The sequence below is a fragment of the Daucus carota genome, chromosome 4, assembly GCF_001625215.2.
Source record: "Daucus carota subsp. sativus chromosome 4, DH1 v3.0, whole genome shotgun sequence".
In the NCBI taxonomy this organism is placed as follows: domain Eukaryota; kingdom Viridiplantae; phylum Streptophyta; class Magnoliopsida; order Apiales; family Apiaceae; genus Daucus; species Daucus carota.
In genome coordinates, this window is record NC_030384.2 from 16743912 (window position 1) to 16764404 (window position 20493).

General features: G+C 31.9%; 1 long non-coding RNA gene across 1 annotated transcript; it reads left to right on the plus strand.

The window, feature by feature from the left end:
- Positions 1 to 17075: 17075 nt before the first annotated feature.
- On the plus strand, positions 17076 to 19022 carry LOC135151939 (uncharacterized). The gene is made up of 3 exons (XR_010290920.1): positions 17076 to 17409; positions 18557 to 18632; positions 18757 to 19022. It is a non-coding gene; the product is annotated as an uncharacterized LOC135151939 (long non-coding RNA).
- The last annotated feature ends 1471 nt before the right edge of the window (positions 19023 to 20493 follow it).

The following is a 20493-nucleotide window of genomic DNA, read 5'->3' on the forward strand; positions in this document are numbered from 1 at the left end:
AAATATTATGCAGGTGAAATTAATCAACCCAATTCTCACTTAGGACCTTCAAAGAAGAGGATGCAAACAACAATAATCAGTGTCTAATAACATTTCTTGCTACGTCAATATCCCTATTTTCTCTAATAACAACTCCTGCCTGTTGCTTGTTGCCTGGAGGATCGATACTTGGTACACAGCTCTCTTCTTGGAATAACAAAAAGTTGACATCTCATGCAGTGATACAGAGGCATGCATCTTGGGATACTCAGTAATTTACACTGAGTGTTGACTGAATTCAAAACAAAATGACCAGAAAATTTGCGTTACTCCAGGCCATCTACAACCAAACCTTTATAATATGAGCCTTAGATAGTCCAGCTTTAGCAACCCCATCAGCCTCAATGTTGTACTCATGACCGCCTGTGTGCATGAAATGGGTGACCTCCAGAATCTTACTTTCTACTATATCGATACCCAACTCATGCCACGCCTTTGTACATTTTATATCCTGAAGTTTGAGAATCACTTCCTTGGAATCACTACATAAACCTATGCCATCCCACCTTTTATTACTTTCTAAAATCGAGTTTATTAGAAAATCAGCGGCTTCCCATTCCACTTCAAAAAATTTTTTAGCTTTTGAAGGACCAAAGAAAATAGATAGAAGATTACCTGATTTGTCTTTGATACAACCTCCAATGCTGGTGATATTTTGTTTTACAAACGCCCCATCGACCATACCCACCACCTCAAATTTCTTTTGACACTCTCTCCAATAGCATTCTTTTTAACTAACCAAGACTCTGAATCACCAACTAAGGAATAACTTTCCACTTACTCCACAGATTATCCTCCACTAAATTTGATGCTATTAACCATCTATAAGCCTATAACTTAACCATATCAAACACCCTGTCTTTTTTAGTGTCATTTTGATCAAACACCTTACCATTCCTTGTTATCCATATAGCCCAAACTCCTACTGCTATTATGGATTTCCAAGGTTTGTTTAAAACTGCGTCGTCCACCAAACTAAAAATATTTCGAAGCGAAAAGGTCGCAGAACTAAACAAATTAAGAGGAATTTTCCACCAACTTGCTATGCCTTCCCACACCCAACCAGCCAGTTCGCAATCTTTCAGCAGATGAGGCATATCTTCTCCATATTTTCCACACCAACCACAAAGCGTGCTGAAATTATTAGCATGTATTCGATGTTTCAAAAATACCTTAATCGGAAGAACTCCATACTTCATCAAAGCTCTCTGCCTTTAAAAAACGAAAGCAACCTGCAGATAAATCCGCAAAGAAATCTGCAAGGGTAAATACTGACATTTCGTCAGTTCCTCATAAGACTGCTACACCTGTTTCAGAATCATCTCCTAATCTCAAGGATGCTCTTCAGTCTGAAGAAGAAAATGTAGCAGATATTCTCACCAAACTCAAATCTCAATCACAACCACAGGCGTCTACAGAAGATCAAATGTATACTGCAGAATAGACTTTCACACAAGAACCTTCCTCTCAAAGAGTTGAAGCAGAATGTACACGGTCTGGGATTCCACAAGAACCTGCATCTCAAAGTGATGCGGCTAATCCTGCTGTTTCCGAGGCCAGCCCAAAAGAACCTGTCTTTCAAAGTAAGACATCTGCTATACAAATGCCTCAGGTCCCACAAGAACCTGTATCTCAAAGGGATGCAGCAGACAAGTCAGCTCCCACATCTGACTTTCCATCTGATCACATCTTTGATGTACAGCCTCTGAAGTCCATTGCTGTGAATATTCCACTTCATGCTCCCAAAGGTACAATTCTATATCTCTTATTATAGTATGATTATGAATAGATCTTTTTCTAAAAAGAATCCACTATTTATATGACTGTTACTCTTATTCTCTAGCCACCTCTTATTTCTTTGTTTTGCTTAGAGATTGTGATTTTCTATGAGATGTAAAAAGAATTATTTGAATGCAAATTTGACCGTCGTTGGTCGAAAATGTAAATTTGACCGATTTTGGTCAAATAAATTTAATAGATTAATTTCAATAAAAAGCAAAATAAATATATAATCATTGTATTAATTATTAAAAAAATTGTGCTAAATTAAAATAATATTATCTGAATATCCGTAAGGTTGGATCGTTGAAAAAATTATTTTAATAATTTATTTTGTTTTTTATTTTGGATAAGCCAATATATTAAGAAATAAACAGGGAAAATCTAGAAAAGAGGTGAGGACCCTCCCAAACAGACTCTAAAAATAGAAAACAATGCATGCAACTCCTACCCAACCAACTGGAACTACTACTACAATACCAATTTGACCATAAATTTGACTTCTAGCGGTAAAAAATAAGCCGGCCAAAAATAATCGGTCAAAAATACCCGGTTTTTCTTGGAGTGATATTATTTTTGATATTAATAAATATTTGATTTACCAAACAGTTAGTAGTATTATTTGATTAATTATGTTTATTTAGTTGTATTGAGTTTTACCCCGCTATCATTGAGTATTTTATATAATTAGAAGAGTAACTAGCTTTTATTAAATTTTTAGGAGTTACAAATCAGGAGAAGAGTTATAATTCGTGCAGGTGATATGTGATGAAAAATTTTGAGTATTAGATTGGGATATTGATATGAGAATCATGACACTAAAAATCCTTATTCTTTATAGCGCCCACTAGACTGACTTTTAGGAAATAATAATGTTTTTATAATTGTAGCCAATATCTTTTTACTAACTAGAAATCCACCACTTTCATAGATAATGTGATTCACCACATATACTGTGATTCACCACAAGAAAGACCATTTCATAAGAAGAAATGGTAGAAAATGCCCATCCTAGTAGCTTTTTTGATGAATTGAAAATAATACTTGGTGAGATTTATGAAAATAATATTTGCTGAGATTTAACATGATCGGGCTAGAATATATCCTACATGCTTATTTAGACACCAACATGACACAATCCCCACAAGCTGATCAAAACCACCATTAAGGAAGACTTGTCCACTTCACTTGAAAATCACATGTCATATGCCACATGATATATGATATTGATTTGAACAACTCGATTAAAGTTGTAACAAAACAAATGTCAAATCTCAGTAGGGATTAAGGTGATACAATGAAGTTGACACAATATAATATATTATAAAGATGTTTGAAAATGCTATAAAAACATACCAGTTTCAGTTATAAGGACTTTGTGAAGTATGTTCGCCCGTAGAACCAAAGAAAATCATGGATTTTGATATATCTCATATTACATAACAAAATTAATATCAAATATACCATTATAATACAAAATCAAATGTTTATCATACAAATAGATTAGAATCTCATCTTTCACGAAATTAAAATTATATAATTATTGTATTATTATCAAAACTAAAACAATAATCGCATATATATATTTAATATGAATGTTATATATTTTTAAATATAAATACACCATGTAATGTCAAATGAATAAATTTAATAAAGACATATTAATATAATATTATGATGAGGATTAATCTAAAATATTGTTTTATATATATCATATTCAAGATATTGAGAAAAAATTTATCTTCAAATACATCATGAATGAATATAGAGATGTCCAAAACATATAAAGTGTGATGTGTATACTCAAAGATAATGCACAAAAATCTATAACATATATTAGACACAAATATTTTTATTTCATATGAATCATCACCAAATCCAAATAATAAATTTAAACTAATATTAAATTTTCAATATACATACAATCTAAGAATTTATTTATACAAATGGTTTTATTCTACGAGTTTCCAAACTAAAAAATTACCCATTATCTCTATAATGAGCCTAAATTTTATGGGGATTGATTATGCCTCTTATAGTCAGATTATTTACATTTCATCTTGTACCCGCCTCCAAACATATTAATTTCTTTAAGTTAACCTTCTTGTGTATTCGAGAAACTTTTAAATCAATCTATATAAAAATATCAAATATCCAATGAGACGCAAAACTTTTGCTCCAAACAACTTTTGTGCTCTAATGGACAATTCTCTTTTACCCATAGATTTTCATCTTGCACAAGACTTTCTTGCCAGCAGTCCTATAGGATTTGAACTAACAGAGCCCACAATATTTTACTCTCATTTACTTTCAATGAAGTAAAACATACTATCAAATCTGAACTGATTTCCGACATTCTCCATCTTTCCATGCTGGGTTCTCTCGCACCTACCAAAATCAGTCATGATGAGCTTCAAAACGTTGCAGTACAAGGGAGAACATACCAAAATTGGATCTCTTCAGCGTGCCCTTGTCAAGAAACAATGGAATTTCTTCTTTGACTGCATTAGCCGCTGCTTTCTAAACAAAGTGTCCGGCTTTGATGCTCTTCCATCAGGATCACTGCAAATTCCATACTCTCTAATTCATGACACTCCTTTAAACTATGGTGAATTCATTTTAGCAATGTTAGCTGTCAAGAAAGAGGACAAAACTGGTTATATTTGCTACACTCATTTTCTGCAGTTAATTTTTAATCATTTCTATCATGATTATACTTTTGAGAATGATGAGTTGATTCCAATCTTTAAGATTGCTGAATTGGGCATTAAGACCCTTATAAATGGAGATAACAAAACTGGCTTCAATCACCAGTGTGTCGTTCCTAACATGGTTAGGCATATTTTACAGAAAAGATTGCCTTCCAAATTTGGTCTGGATGCCACTGGCCCCTCACCATCAGTTATTGATGCTGCGACATTGGACTCCACACCGGTGTCTAACCATAGCATCCCACCTAAACACTCTACAAAATAGTCCACTCCCTCTAGTGTCTCTCAAAAGAGTTGTAAAATCCAAAAGAGGAGCTAGAACTGGTACTCAGTCTGTATCAGGTTCAAAGCCTACTTCAGACACTTCTACAGGACTGAAGTCACAAGGTCGGACTGCAAAGGATGTGTCTACAATTTCTATCTCTGATGATGATGATGATGACAACGCTACTCTATCATCATTGATATCTAAATCAATTGTGGTTTCTTCATCAAAGCTCTCTACCTTTATAAAATGAAAGCAACCTGCAGATAAATCCCCAAAGAAATCTGCAAGGGTAAATACTGACATTTCGTCAGTTCCTCATAAGACTGCTACACCTGTTTCAGAATCATCTCCTAATCTCAAGGATGCTCTTCAGTCTGAAGAAGAAAATGTAGCAGATCTTCTCACCAAACTCAAATCTCAATCACAACCACAGGCATCTACAGAAGATCAAATGTATACTGTCGAATAGACTTTCACACAAAAACCTTCCTCTCAAAGAGTTGAAGCAGAATCTCCACGGTTTGGGATTCCACAAGAACCAGCATCTCAAAGTGATGCGGCTAATCCTGCTGTTTCCGAGGCCAGCCCAAAAGAACCTGTCTTTCAAAGTAAGACATCTGCTATACAAATGCCTCAGGTCCCACAAGAACCTGTATCTCAAAGGGATGCAGCAGACAAGTCAGCTCCCACATCTGACTTTCCATCTGATCACATCTTTGATGTACAGCCTCTGAAGTCCATTGCTATGAATATTCCACTTCATGCTCCCAAAGGTACAATTCTATATCTCTTATTATAGTATGATTATGAATAGATCTTTTTCTAAAAAGAATCCACTATTTATATGACTGTTACTCTTATTCTCTAGCCACCTCTTATTTCTTTGTTTTGCTTAGAGATTGTGATTTTCTATGAGATGTAAAAAGAATTATTTGAATGCAAATTTGACCGTCGTTGGTCGAAAATGTAAATTTGACCGATTTTGGTCAAATAAATTTAATAGATTAATTTCAATAAAAAGCAAAATAAATATATAATCATTGTATTAATTATTAAAAAAATTGTGCTAAATTAAAATAATATTATCTGAATATCCGTAAGGTTGGATCGTTGAAAAAATTATTTTAATAATTTATTTTGTTTTTTATTTTGGATAAGCCAATATATTAAGAAATAAACAGGGAAAATCTAGAAAAGAGGTGAGGACCCTCCCAAACAGACTCTAAAAATAGAAAACAATGCATGCAACTCCTACCCAACCAACTGGAACTACTACTACAATACGAATTTGACCATAAATTTGACTTCTAGCGGTAAAAAATAAGCCGGCCAAAAATAATCGGTCAAAAATACCCGGTTTTTCTTGGAGTGATATTATTTTTGATATTAATAAATATTTGATTTACCAAACAGTTAGTAGTATTATTTGATTAATTATGTTTATTTAGTTGTATTGAGTTTTACCCCGCTATCATTGAGTATTTTATATAATTAGAAGAGTAACTAGCTTTTATTAAATTTTTAGGAGTTACAAATCAGGAGAAGAGTTATAATTCGTGCAGGTGATATGTGATGAAAAATTTTGAGTATTAGATTGGGATATTGATATGAGAATCATGACACTAAAAATCCTTATTCTTTATAGCGCCCACTAGACTGACTTTTAGGAAATAATAATGTTTTTATAATTGTAGCCAATATCTTTTTACTAACTAGAAATCCACCACTTTCATAGATAATGTGATTCACCACATATACTGTGATTCACCACAAGAAAGACCATTTCATAAGAAGAAATGGTAGAAAATGCCCATCCTAGTAGCTTTTTTGATGAATTGAAAATAATACTTGGTGAGATTTATGAAAATAATATTTGCTGAGATTTAACATGATCGGGCTAGAATATATCCTACATGCTTATTTAGACACCAACATGACACAATCCCCACAAGCTGATCAAAACCACCATTAAGGAAGACTTGTCCACTTCACTTGAAAATCACATGTCATATGCCACATGATATATGATATTGATTTGAACAACTCGATTAAAGTTGTAACAAAACAAATGTCAAATCTCAGTAGGGATTAAGGTGATACAATGAAGTTGACACAATATAATATATTATAAAGATGTTTGAAAATGCTATAAAAACATACCAGTTTCAGTTATAAGGACTTTGTGAAGTATGTTCGCCCGTAGAACCAAAGAAAATCATGGATTTTGATATATCTCATATTACATAACAAAATTAATATCAAATATACCATTATAATACAAAATCAAATGTTTATCATACAAATAGATTAGAATCTCATCTTTCACGAAATTAAAATTATATAATTATTGTATTATTATCAAAACTAAAACAATAATCGCATATATATATTTAATATGAATGTTATATATTTTTAAATATAAATACACCATGTAATGTCAAATGAATAAATTTAATAAAGACATATTAATATAATATTATGATGAGGATTAATCTAAAATATTGTTTTATATATATCATATTCAAGATATTGAGAAAAAATTTATCTTCAAATACATCATGAATGAATATAGAGATGTCCAAAACATATAAAGTGTGATGTGTATACTCAAAGATAATGCACAAAAATCTATAACATATATTAGACACAAATATTTTTATTTCATATGAATCATCACCAAATCCAAATAATAAATTTAAACTAATATTAAATTTTCAATATACATACAATCTAAGAATTTATTTATACAAATGGTTTTATTCTACGAGTTTCCAAACTAAAAAATTACCCATTATCTCTATAATGAGCCTAAATTTTATGGGGATTGATTATGCCTCTTATAGTCAGATTATTTACATTTCATCTTGTACCCGCCTCCAAACATATTAATTTCTTTAAGTTAACCTTCTTGTGTATTCGAGAAACTTTTAAATCAATCTATATAAAAATATCAAATATCCAATGAGACGCAAAACTTTTGCTCCAAACAACTTTTGTGCTCTAATGGACAATTCTCTTTTACCCATAGATTTTCATCTTGCACAAGACTTTCTTGCCAGCAGTCCTATAGGATTTGAACTAACAGAGCCCACAATATTTTACTCTCATTTACTTTCAATGAAGTAAAACATACTATCAAATCTGAACTGATTTCCGACATTCTCCATCTTTCCATGCTGGGTTCTCTCGCACCTACCAAAATCAGTCATGATGAGCTTCAAAACGTTGCAGTACAAGGGAGAACATACCAAAATTGGATCTCTTCAGCGTGCCCTTGTCAAGAAACAATGGAATTTCTTCTTTGACTGCATTAGCCGCTGCTTTCTAAACAAAGTGTCCGGCTTTGATGCTCTTCCATCAGGATCTCACTGCAAATTCCATACTCTCTAATTCATGACACTCCTTTAAACTATGGTGAATTCATTTTAGCAATGTTAGCTGTCAAGAAAGAGGACAAAACTGGTTATATTTGCTACACTCATTTTCTGCAGTTAATTTTTAATCATTTCTATCATGATTATACTTTTGAGAATGATGAGTTGATTCCAATCTTTAAGATTGCTGAATTGGGCATTAAGACCCTTATAAATGGAGATAACAAAACTGGCTTCAATCACCAGTGTGTCGTTCCTAACATGGTTAGGCATATTTTACAGAAAAGATTGCCTTCCAAATTTGGTCTGGATGCCACTGGCCCCTCACCATCAGTTATTGATGCTGCGACATTGGACTCCACACCGGTGTCTAACCATAGCATCCCACCTAAACACTCTACAAAATAGTCCACTCCCTCTAGTGTCTCTCAAAAGAGTTGTAAAATCCAAAAGAGGAGCTAGAACTGGTACTCAGTCTGTATCAGGTTCAAAGCCTACTTCAGACACTTCTACAGGACTGAAGTCACAAGGTCGGACTGCAAAGGATGTGTCTACAATTTCTATCTCTGATGATGATGATGATGACAACGCTACTCTATCATCATTGATATCTAAATCAATTGTGGTTTCTTCATCAAAGCTCTCTACCTTTATAAAATGAAAGCAACCTGCAGATAAATCCCCAAAGAAATCTGCAAGGGTAAATACTGACATTTCGTCAGTTCCTCATAAGACTGCTACACCTGTTTCAGAATCATCTCCTAATCTCAAGGATGCTCTTCAGTCTGAAGAAGAAAATGTAGCAGATCTTCTCACCAAACTCAAATCTCAATCACAACCACAGGCATCTACAGAAGATCAAATGTATACTGTCGAATAGACTTTCACACAAAAACCTTCCTCTCAAAGAGTTGAAGCAGAATCTCCACGGTTTGGGATTCCACAAGAACCAGCATCTCAAAGTGATGCGGCTAATCCTGCTGTTTCCGAGGCCAGCCCAAAAGAACCTGTCTTTCAAAGTAAGACATCTGCTATACAAATGCCTCAGGTCCCACAAGAACCTGTATCTCAAAGGGATGCAGCAGACAAGTCAGCTCCCACATCTGACTTTCCATCTGATCACATCTTTGATGTACAGCCTCTGAAGTCCATTGCTATGAATATTCCACTTCATGCTCCCAAAGGTACAATTCTATATCTCTTATTATAGTATGATTATGAATAGATCTTTTTCTAAAAAGAATCCACTATTTATATGACTGTTACTCTTATTCTCTAGCCACCTCTTATTTCTTTGTTTTGCTTAGAGATTGTGATTTTCTATGAGATGTAAAAAGAATTATTTGAATGCAAATTTGACCGTCGTTGGTCGAAAATGTAAATTTGACCGATTTTGGTCAAATAAATTTAATAGATTAATTTCAATAAAAAGCAAAATAAATATATAATCATTGTATTAATTATTAAAAAAATTGTGCTAAATTAAAATAATATTATCTGAATATCCGTAAGGTTGGATCGTTGAAAAAATTATTTTAATAATTTATTTTGTTTTTTATTTTGGATAAGCCAATATATTAAGAAATAAACAGGGAAAATCTAGAAAAGAGGTGAGGACCCTCCCAAACAGACTCTAAAAATAGAAAACAATGCATGCAACTCCTACCCAACCAACTGGAACTACTACTACAATACGAATTTGACCATAAATTTGACTTCTAGCGGTAAAAAATAAGCCGGCCAAAAATAATCGGTCAAAAATACCCGGTTTTTCTTGGAGTGATATTATTTTTGATATTAATAAATATTTGATTTACCAAACAGTTAGTAGTATTATTTGATTAATTATGTTTATTTAGTTGTATTGAGTTTTACCCCGCTATCATTGAGTATTTTATATAATTAGAAGAGTAACTAGCTTTTATTAAATTTTTAGGAGTTACAAATCAGGAGAAGAGTTATAATTCGTGCAGGTGATATGTGATGAAAAATTTTGAGTATTAGATTGGGATATTGATATGAGAATCATGACACTAAAAATCCTTATTCTTTATAGCGCCCACTAGACTGACTTTTAGGAAATAATAATGTTTTTATAATTGTAGCCAATATCTTTTTACTAACTAGAAATCCACCACTTTCATAGATAATGTGATTCACCACATATACTGTGATTCACCACAAGAAAGACCATTTCATAAGAAGAAATGGTAGAAAATGCCCATCCTAGTAGCTTTTTTGATGAATTGAAAATAATACTTGGTGAGATTTATGAAAATAATATTTGCTGAGATTTAACATGATCGGGCTAGAATATATCCTACATGCTTATTTAGACACCAACATGACACAATCCCCACAAGCTGATCAAAACCACCATTAAGGAAGACTTGTCCACTTCACTTGAAAATCACATGTCATATGCCACATGATATATGATATTGATTTGAACAACTCGATTAAAGTTGTAACAAAACAAATGTCAAATCTCAGTAGGGATTAAGGTGATACAATGAAGTTGACACAATATAATATATTATAAAGATGTTTGAAAATGCTATAAAAACATACCAGTTTCAGTTATAAGGACTTTGTGAAGTATGTTCGCCCGTAGAACCAAAGAAAATCATGGATTTTGATATATCTCATATTACATAACAAAATTAATATCAAATATACCATTATAATACAAAATCAAATGTTTATCATACAAATAGATTAGAATCTCATCTTTCACGAAATTAAAATTATATAATTATTGTATTATTATCAAAACTAAAACAATAATCGCATATATATATTTAATATGAATGTTATATATTTTTAAATATAAATACACCATGTAATGTCAAATGAATAAATTTAATAAAGACATATTAATATAATATTATGATGAGGATTAATCTAAAATATTGTTTTATATATATCATATTCAAGATATTGAGAAAAAATTTATCTTCAAATACATCATGAATGAATATAGAGATGTCCAAAACATATAAAGTGTGATGTGTATACTCAAAGATAATGCACAAAAATCTATAACATATATTAGACACAAATATTTTTATTTCATATGAATCATCACCAAATCCAAATAATAAATTTAAACTAATATTAAATTTTCAATATACATACAATCTAAGAATTTATTTATACAAATGGTTTTATTCTACGAGTTTCCAAACTAAAAAATTACCCATTATCTCTATAATGAGCCTAAATTTTATGGGGATTGATTATGCCTCTTATAGTCAGATTATTTACATTTCATCTTGTACCCGCCTCCAAACATATTAATTTCTTTAAGTTAACCTTCTTGTGTATTCGAGAAACTTTTAAATCAATCTATATAAAAATATCAAATATCCAATGAGACGCAAAACTTTTGCTCCAAACAACTTTTGTGCTCTAATGGACAATTCTCTTTTACCCATAGATTTTCATCTTGCACAAGACTTTCTTGCCAGCAGTCCTATAGGATTTGAACTAACAGAGCCCACAATATTTTACTCTCATTTACTTTCAATGAAGTAAAACATACTATCAAATCTGAACTGATTTCCGACATTCTCCATCTTTCCATGCTGGGTTCTCTCGCACCTACCAAAATCAGTCATGATGAGCTTCAAAACGTTGCAGTACAAGGGAGAACATACCAAAATTGGATCTCTTCAGCGTGCCCTTGTCAAGAAACAATGGAATTTCTTCTTTGACTGCATTAGCCGCTGCTTTCTAAACAAAGTGTCCGGCTTTGATGCTCTTCCATCAGGATCACTGCAAATTCCATACTCTCTAATTCATGACACTCCTTTAAACTATGGTGAATTCATTTTAGCAATGTTAGCTGTCAAGAAAGAGGACAAAACTGGTTATATTTGCTACACTCATTTTCTGCAGTTAATTTTTAATCATTTCTATCATGATTATACTTTTGAGAATGATGAGTTGATTCCAATCTTTAAGATTGCTGAATTGGGCATTAAGACCCTTATAAATGGAGATAACAAAACTGGCTTCAATCACCAGTGTGTCGTTCCTAACATGGTTAGGCATATTTTACAGAAAAGATTGCCTTCCAAATTTTGTCTGGATGCCACTGGCCCCTCACCATCAGTTATTGATGCTGCGACATTGGACTCCACACCGGTGTCTAACCATAGCATCCCACCTAAACACTCTACAAAATAGTCCACTCCCTCTAGTGTCTCTCAAAAGAGTTGTAAAATCCAAAAGAGGAGCTAGAACTGGTACTCAGTCTGTATCAGGTTCAAAGCCTACTTCAGACACTTCTACAGGACTGAAGTCACAAGGTCGGACTGCAAAGGATGTGTCTACAATTTCTATCTCTGATGATGATGATGATGACAACGCTACTCTATCATCATTGATATCTAAATCAATTGTGGTTTCTTCATCAAAGCTCTCTACCTTTATAAAATGAAAGCAACCTGCAGATAAATCCCCAAAGAAATCTGCAAGGGTAAATACTGACATTTCGTCAGTTCCTCATAAGACTGCTACACCTGTTTCAGAATCATCTCCTAATCTCAAGGATGCTCTTCAGTCTGAAGAAGAAAATGTAGCAGATCTTCTCACCAAACTCAAATCTCAATCACAACCACAGGCATCTACAGAAGATCAAATGTATACTGTCGAATAGACTTTCACACAAAAACCTTCCTCTCAAAGAGTTGAAGCAGAATCTCCACGGTTTGGGATTCCACAAGAACCAGCATCTCAAAGTGATGCGGCTAATCCTGCTGTTTCCGAGGCCAGCCCAAAAGAACCTGTCTTTCAAAGTAAGACATCTGCTATACAAATGCCTCAGGTCCCACAAGAACCTGTATCTCAAAGGGATGCAGCAGACAAGTCAGCTCCCACATCTGACTTTCCATCTGATCACATCTTTGATGTACAGCCTCTGAAGTCCATTGCTATGAATATTCCACTTCATGCTCCCAAAGGTACAATTCTATATCTCTTATTATAGTATGATTCAGGGACGAAGCCAGCAAACATTTATAAGGGGGGCCAAAAAGTTTTCTTTGACACAGTGAAATTTTTCGTCAACACAGTAAAATATTCAATATAAAATAAATACAAAAATACTAGTAAAAAAATTATAGCAGAACCTTGCGTTCTTTTAAACCAGGAAATCAAGTATATAGTTGTGTCAATTAAAATATTTAGCTATATCTTTTTAGATATATAAGAGTAGAAAATATAAGGAAACTCATCATAATAACTCTAAATTATACGATAATCTTTAATTAGCAAGTAAGACACATTAAATGAAATTGTATTTCAAAAAAAAATGATATTGTATTTTAAACAAGAATAAGTAAAATTTTTACAATATCACAAAAACTAAATATTATGCTTATTAACCTTACAAAAAAAATATTATACTTATTTAGAAGATAAGAAACTATAGTTTAAACAAGTAAAAACTGATAATGCACGAGTACTATTCTACGAAAATGAATAAGTGAGGTATAAGTTTCTCGGATAAGAAAGACCTCCACCAAAAATTCTTATTTTTGTAAAAGAATTATATTGACGTTTACCTTTATCACATATCACATTTCACGATCTTTTTCTTAAATAGTATAATTCTATATATATATATATCCATATTTTTGTTTATTTTTATTTATAAATTTGGTCTAATACATAAATTAGAGAAATCTAAAAGTTAACACTTCATCTTACAATGTTAATTATCTCTTAAGACCGAACAAATATTTTTTTAGGGGGAGCCAAATTTTTATATTTATATAAATATACAGATAAAATACAATTTTTTTCAAAATTATATAATACAAATTATAATATTACGGAAACCCTAGGGGGGGCCATGGCCCCCTTCTGGCCCCTATGTAGCTTCGTCCCTGGTATGATTATGAATAGATCTTTTTCTAAAAAGAATCCACTATTTATATGACTGTTACTTCTATTCTCTAGCCACCTCTTATTTCTTTGTTTTGCTTAGAGATTGTGATTTTCTATGAGATGTATGAAACATTTAGTGATAAAAATATTCTTTTGAGAGGCAGTCTCGTGTACTGGCAACATGTGAGATAGTTCTATTTGAAATTCTCATTTTTTATCTCTTTAACTATCACTCTCAACAGTCAAATTTATAGTCGGTCAAATTTAACTTTGGGCGGCAAATTTCCGTCACAAAATAATTCGAATTATTTGAATGCAAATTTGACTGTGGTTGGTCGAAAATGTAAATTTGACTGATTTTGGTGAAATAAATTTAATAGATTAATTTCAAAAAAAGCAAAATAAATATATAATCATTGTATTAAATTATTAAAAAAATGTGCTAAATTCAAATAATATTATCTGAATATCCGTAAGGTTGGATCGTTGAAAAAATTATTTTAATAATTTATTTTGTGTTTTATTTTGGATAAGCCAATATATTAAGAAATAAACAGGGAAAATCTAGAAAGGAGGTGAGGACCTCCCAAACAAACTCTAAAAATAGAAAACAATGCATGCAACTCCTACCCACACTACAACAAAAACACCATTAGACAACACTAATCAGACAACGCACGGTGAAAAAAGCGTTGTTTGGAAAAAAGACACAACACTTTTTTTCGTCCTCGAAAAACTATTGTCTAACACCTACGACCTACAACGGTTAAAAAACTGTTGTCTAGTAAATTCAATCAGACAACGGTTTATTAACTGTGGTATTGTGTAATGATGCATGTTAGACAACTGTTTTGAGAGCCGATGTGTGAAGAAACTTCAGACAATATTTTAAGAAACCGTTGTTGAAATTAGACAAGTGTTTTATTTTTTCTGTTGTTTACAAGCAGTTCAAACAAGGGTTTTATATAGTGTTGTGTGACTGGAAAGCTAACATACAAGTGTTTTTGTTAGCATCGTAACATGGCCTTATAGACAAGCCTCTACTAATAATAAAATGTTGTCTAACTATATGAATTTTAAGAAAATAAATGTACATAAGAGAGTGCAAAGATTCAAAAGTCCTAACCAAAGTTATAACAAAATAATCAATTTCTTGATAGTCATAGGTTTTTCTTGGATTAGATCAAGAATTGATCAAGGAAATGCGAATTTTTAACTCATTAAAATGAAAATTTATTATACAACGGTTTCCTTCCCACAAACCGTTGTCTACACTACTTTTATACAACGGATTTTCGTGAAGCGTTGTTTGAGCCTAATTTAGACAATGGATTCTCTAACAACGGTATAACTTTCATAACAGTTGTGTCATTTTCAATGATACAACATATGTGCATATAAAAACCATTGTCTGTTAGACACTACAAGACAAAAAATACCTTTTCACAAGAAGACAAAATTTACAATTGACTAGTATTGTTAAAAAAACATACAAAATAAACATAAAAAAATTTGATTTTTTTAATACATGACTAATATTGTTGGTTCTCGACATCCGTACGGTTAGATCATCAAAATAAATATTTATAAATTAATACAGAGCTAATCGTATACATAACAAAGATTCTATCCAGTACTTTCTAAATTATAAACATAAAACACATACATATACTTACGTTCGAAGTACAAAATTGTCTTGGTATTACAAATGAACAATACATATTTGCATATATGCATAATATAAATATATATTTTAATACAAAGAGTAGAAAAACATTAATTGATCAAGGAAATGTGAATTTCTAACTCATAAAAATGAAAATATATTATATAACGGTTTTCTTCCCATAAACCGTTGTCTACACTACTTTTATACAATGGGTTTTCCCTGAAGCGTTGTTTGAGACTAATTTAGACAATGAATTTTCTAACAACGGTGTAACTTTCGTAACAGTTGTGTCATTTTCAATGATACAACATATGTGTGTATAAAAACCATTGTCTGTTGGACACTACAAGACAAAAAATACCTTTTCACAAGAAGACAAAATTTACAATTGACTAGTATTGTTAAAAAAACATACAAAATAAACATAAGAAAATTAATTTTTTTATACATGACTAATATTGTTGGTTCTCGACATCCATACGGTTATATTATCAAAATAAATATTTATAAATTAATACAGAGCTAATCATATACATAACAAAGATTCTATCCAGTACTTTCTAAATTGTAAACATAGAACACATACATATACTTACGTTCGAAGTACAAAATTGTCATGGTATTACAAATGAACAATACATATTTGCATATATGCATAATATAAATATATATTTTAATACAAAGAGTAGAAAAACAATAATTGATCAAGGAAATGTGAATTTCTAACTCATAAAAATGAAAAAACAAACAAAATAAACATAAAAAAATATTACTTTTTTATACACGACTAATATTGTTAGTTCTCGACATCCGTACGGTTTGATCATCGAAAAAATATTTATAAATTAATATAGAGCTAATCGTATACATAATAAAGATTATATCCAGTACTTTCTAAACTGTAAACATAAAATACATACTAGTACTTTCGTCCGAACTATAAAATTATCTTGGTATTACAAATGAACAATACATATTTTTTTATATGCATATTATGAATATATTTTTTAGATAAATAGTAAAAAATAAAAAATTGATCAAGCATACTTGTAATCTTAATACTTAAAAAGGATTTTAGCAATATAAAAAGAGAATTTATTATAGAGAAATTTATTTTAACACTTAAAGTTAATTGGGTACGAGTCTCATTTCAAGAAACCATACACTTACTATATTTTGTTAGAAATTAATATAAGATAAATAAACTTCTTGCATATAATGTAAAAAAAATATTTATTTTTTCATAATTCAACTACATGAATATCACAATACATTAATATTTTTATTTATATTACAATTATTTCTAGCTAACAAGGTTACCCAATTTCATTTCCCTCCTAAAAAATTTCACCCAAATTCTAATTTCCCTCTCCTGATTTGACCTAAATTTCATAAGCGGGAGATTTAGATGAGCATTTGTGTCTCTCCCCCCTTCTTCTGCATCTGTGTCTCTCCCCTCTTCTCTCCAGTGTTGATTTGTTGAATAACATAGTCATGTCTCGCTCCTTGGCTCTCCCTCTCTACCCCTCACCCCGTCTCTCTCCGTGTCTCGATCTCATTTTCTACAAGTCTTACTCAGATCTGTTGTGCCGGCAGTGACCCCAAACGGTTCAAGTTTTTGATGTCGGTGTTGACCTCTCTGCTTGATTTAACAACAATTTACCTTATAAAGAGGTAAAAGAATGGTTCTGGCTCTCTAATTATACTTGATTTGTGGACAAAATTGGAATCTATATGAGATTTTTTTTTGTGTGTGATTATATTTGTAGTTGTGTATATTATAGTGATTAGTGAACAAAGTGATGGATGTTGTTTTGCATCTGTGTGTTTGGAGAGAGATGATTATATTAATTTTATTAATTTAGTTTTAGTTTTGGCTGATGAGGTTTGTAAATCTCTAACATATTGTGGACATCTTTATATGACTTTAAGATGTTATTTATATATATTTAGCAGTTGGCAGTCATCTGTTATTGGAGAATATGGTGCTTTTGATTAGTCTGTTGCCACAAAATGTGGTCTGGTGGAAAGAGATGCATCTCTAGTAAGTCTGGATATAAGTTGTATGAGAAGAGCTGATTCATTTTTTGAGAGTTGTACGCTTTGTTGTTACTAGCTAGATGGGAAGAGTATAATAAAATTCAAAGATAAACAGGTCTTGCATATATATTTGTAAAATTCAGAATCCCTGTGCGTGAATTGTGATTACATGACTTTCACATATATTGTTGTATGCCTAAGTTTGATCCATTTTAAATTTAAATGGCAGCTGACTACCACTTTGAGACACCACATATTTTAGACTATAATGTTTACCCAGGTAATTTGACTGTTATATATATTCACAAGTATCTTGAAACAACAAGAAGATGGTGTTGAGTTACAGGATTTGTAATACTAAACCTATAAGCTTAACTTGTTGGTATTTTGAGTATGTTAATCTTAATGCTATTGGAATTAGGCCATTGGACATTACATTGCGGGCAATAACTATAATTTCTTTCAAGAAGACTCTTACTCGCTTGCTTCTTTTGGTTGTCTCAATTGGATATGGTGTTGTAAGGCCTACACCATATTTCATGAATTGAAATATAAATTTCATTAATTTGTGATCAGGTTGTTTTTACTAAAGTCATCCACTCATGCAAATGTGCTTTCTTAAAATTTTAGTTAATGTAATAAGCTCAGATGTTCAATCGTGATTCATGGCTATATATTATGTCAAGTTTAGTGCAATGACAATTTAATACATTGATGATTCTATTTTTTTGATGTCTAATATGCTTTTCTTTATTGTTTAAGCTTTTTATTTTTTTGGCAGGTGCCAAGTTCAGAGCCAAGGGGTCTCATCTTTCTCTGCCATGGTTATGATATGGAGTGTAGTATCGTTGTGAAAGGTTAGAATTACAAGTCATGTTTTGTGGTTTATAACATCAAAAATTATATGTATTTATGTGTGTTGAAAGCCGTTGACTCGATAAGAAACAGGGTTTATGATGTGAAGATGAATATCTGGTACAGGGATTTGGCTTGCGAAAGCAAGATATGCAGTTCATGGTATCCACTATCATGGTCATGGGAAGCTACTGATAAGTGTCTTGTCATGTATTTTGTTGCTGCAACTTGAAAAGATGAAGAATGAATGGAGGCTTGTTATGACAAAGCATTCTTATATGCATCTTGGAGTTCAATTTGTTAAATTTTTATCCTCTTTGCACTTTAATTCAACTATATAGATTGGAACATAGTAAGATCTTAAGTTATTGTTTGTGATTAGTTGTAATTATGGTTATTAGTTGGCAATGAAAAATTTTGTTACTAATTTTTGGCTTGCTAATTTATATTCTCCAGCATATATAGTTTAATTATATTATTTAAAATCATTGTCTAAATGCAAAAACCATTGTCTAAGATGCGCAAAGACAAAGGCATTTGGAGATGGAATCCGTTGTCTAAGAAATGTACAAACAAGTTTACAAAAAACCAAAAGCCTTGTGTAAACATATATTTGGACGAGCTTGTTTTAACCATAAGCCGTTGTACAAGAGATTTCACACAACACTTTAAAAATGCTCATATTGTGAAAAGGGTCCTTACACAATTGGACCTTTCTAAATAAAACATTGTCTGAAGACATATTCGTCAAGCTATTTTGTTGGAAAAATTGATGTATGAAGGATTTAGCACAACAGTTGAAAAGACAAAGTATTGTAAGAACAGTTCTTAAACAAGAACCTTTATACCAGAAACCGTTGTAGTAAAGCATAAACAACAAGCATGCCCTCGTTAAGAATCGTTGTATGATCCTCCTTTCAACCAGTATGGAGAAACTAAAACTGTTGTGGAATGCCTCTCTAACAACATTATTTCTGAAAGCAACTATTGTTAAGAAGGATTATTAACAACACCACGTTTAATAGAAAACGTTGTTGGTTCTGGGTGTTGCACAACAGTTTTTTCAACGTAAACCATCGTGTTCAGCACTATCACACAACGGTGCGCACCGTTGTCTGATACGCACATCAGACGGCGTCTCGGTAGACAACGGTTTTCCGTGGTCTCAGACAACGGGCAAAAACCGTTGTGTGATGCTGAATCTGTTGTAGTGCCAACCAACTGGAACTACTACTCCAATACGAATTTGACCATAAATTTGACTGCTAGCGGTCAAAAATAAGCCGGTCAAAAAAAATCGGTCAAAAATACCCGGTTTTTCTTGTAGTGATATTATTTTTGATATTAATAAATATTTGATTTACCAAAGAGTTAGTAGTATTATTTGATTAATTATGTTTATTTAGTTGTATTGAGTTTTACAAATCAGGAGAAGAGTTATAATTCCTGCGTATTACTGTTGTTCCATTCACCACTAGACTAACTTTTAGTAAATAATAATGATTTTATAATTGTAGCCAATATCTTTTTATTAACTAGAAATCCACCACTTTCGAAAATAATGTGATTCACCACAAATAATGTGATTCACCACAAGAAAGACCATTTCATAAGAAGAAATGGTAGAAAATGCCCATCCTCGTAGCTTTTTGGATGAATTGAAAATAATATTTGGTGAGATTTATGAAAAAATATTTGCTGAGATTTAACATGATCGGGTTAGAATATATCCTACATGCTTATTTAGACACCAACATGACACAATCCCCACAAGCGGACACCAAAACTACCATTAAGGAAGACTTGTCCACTTCACTTGAAAATCACATGTCATATGCCACATCATATATGATATTGATGTGA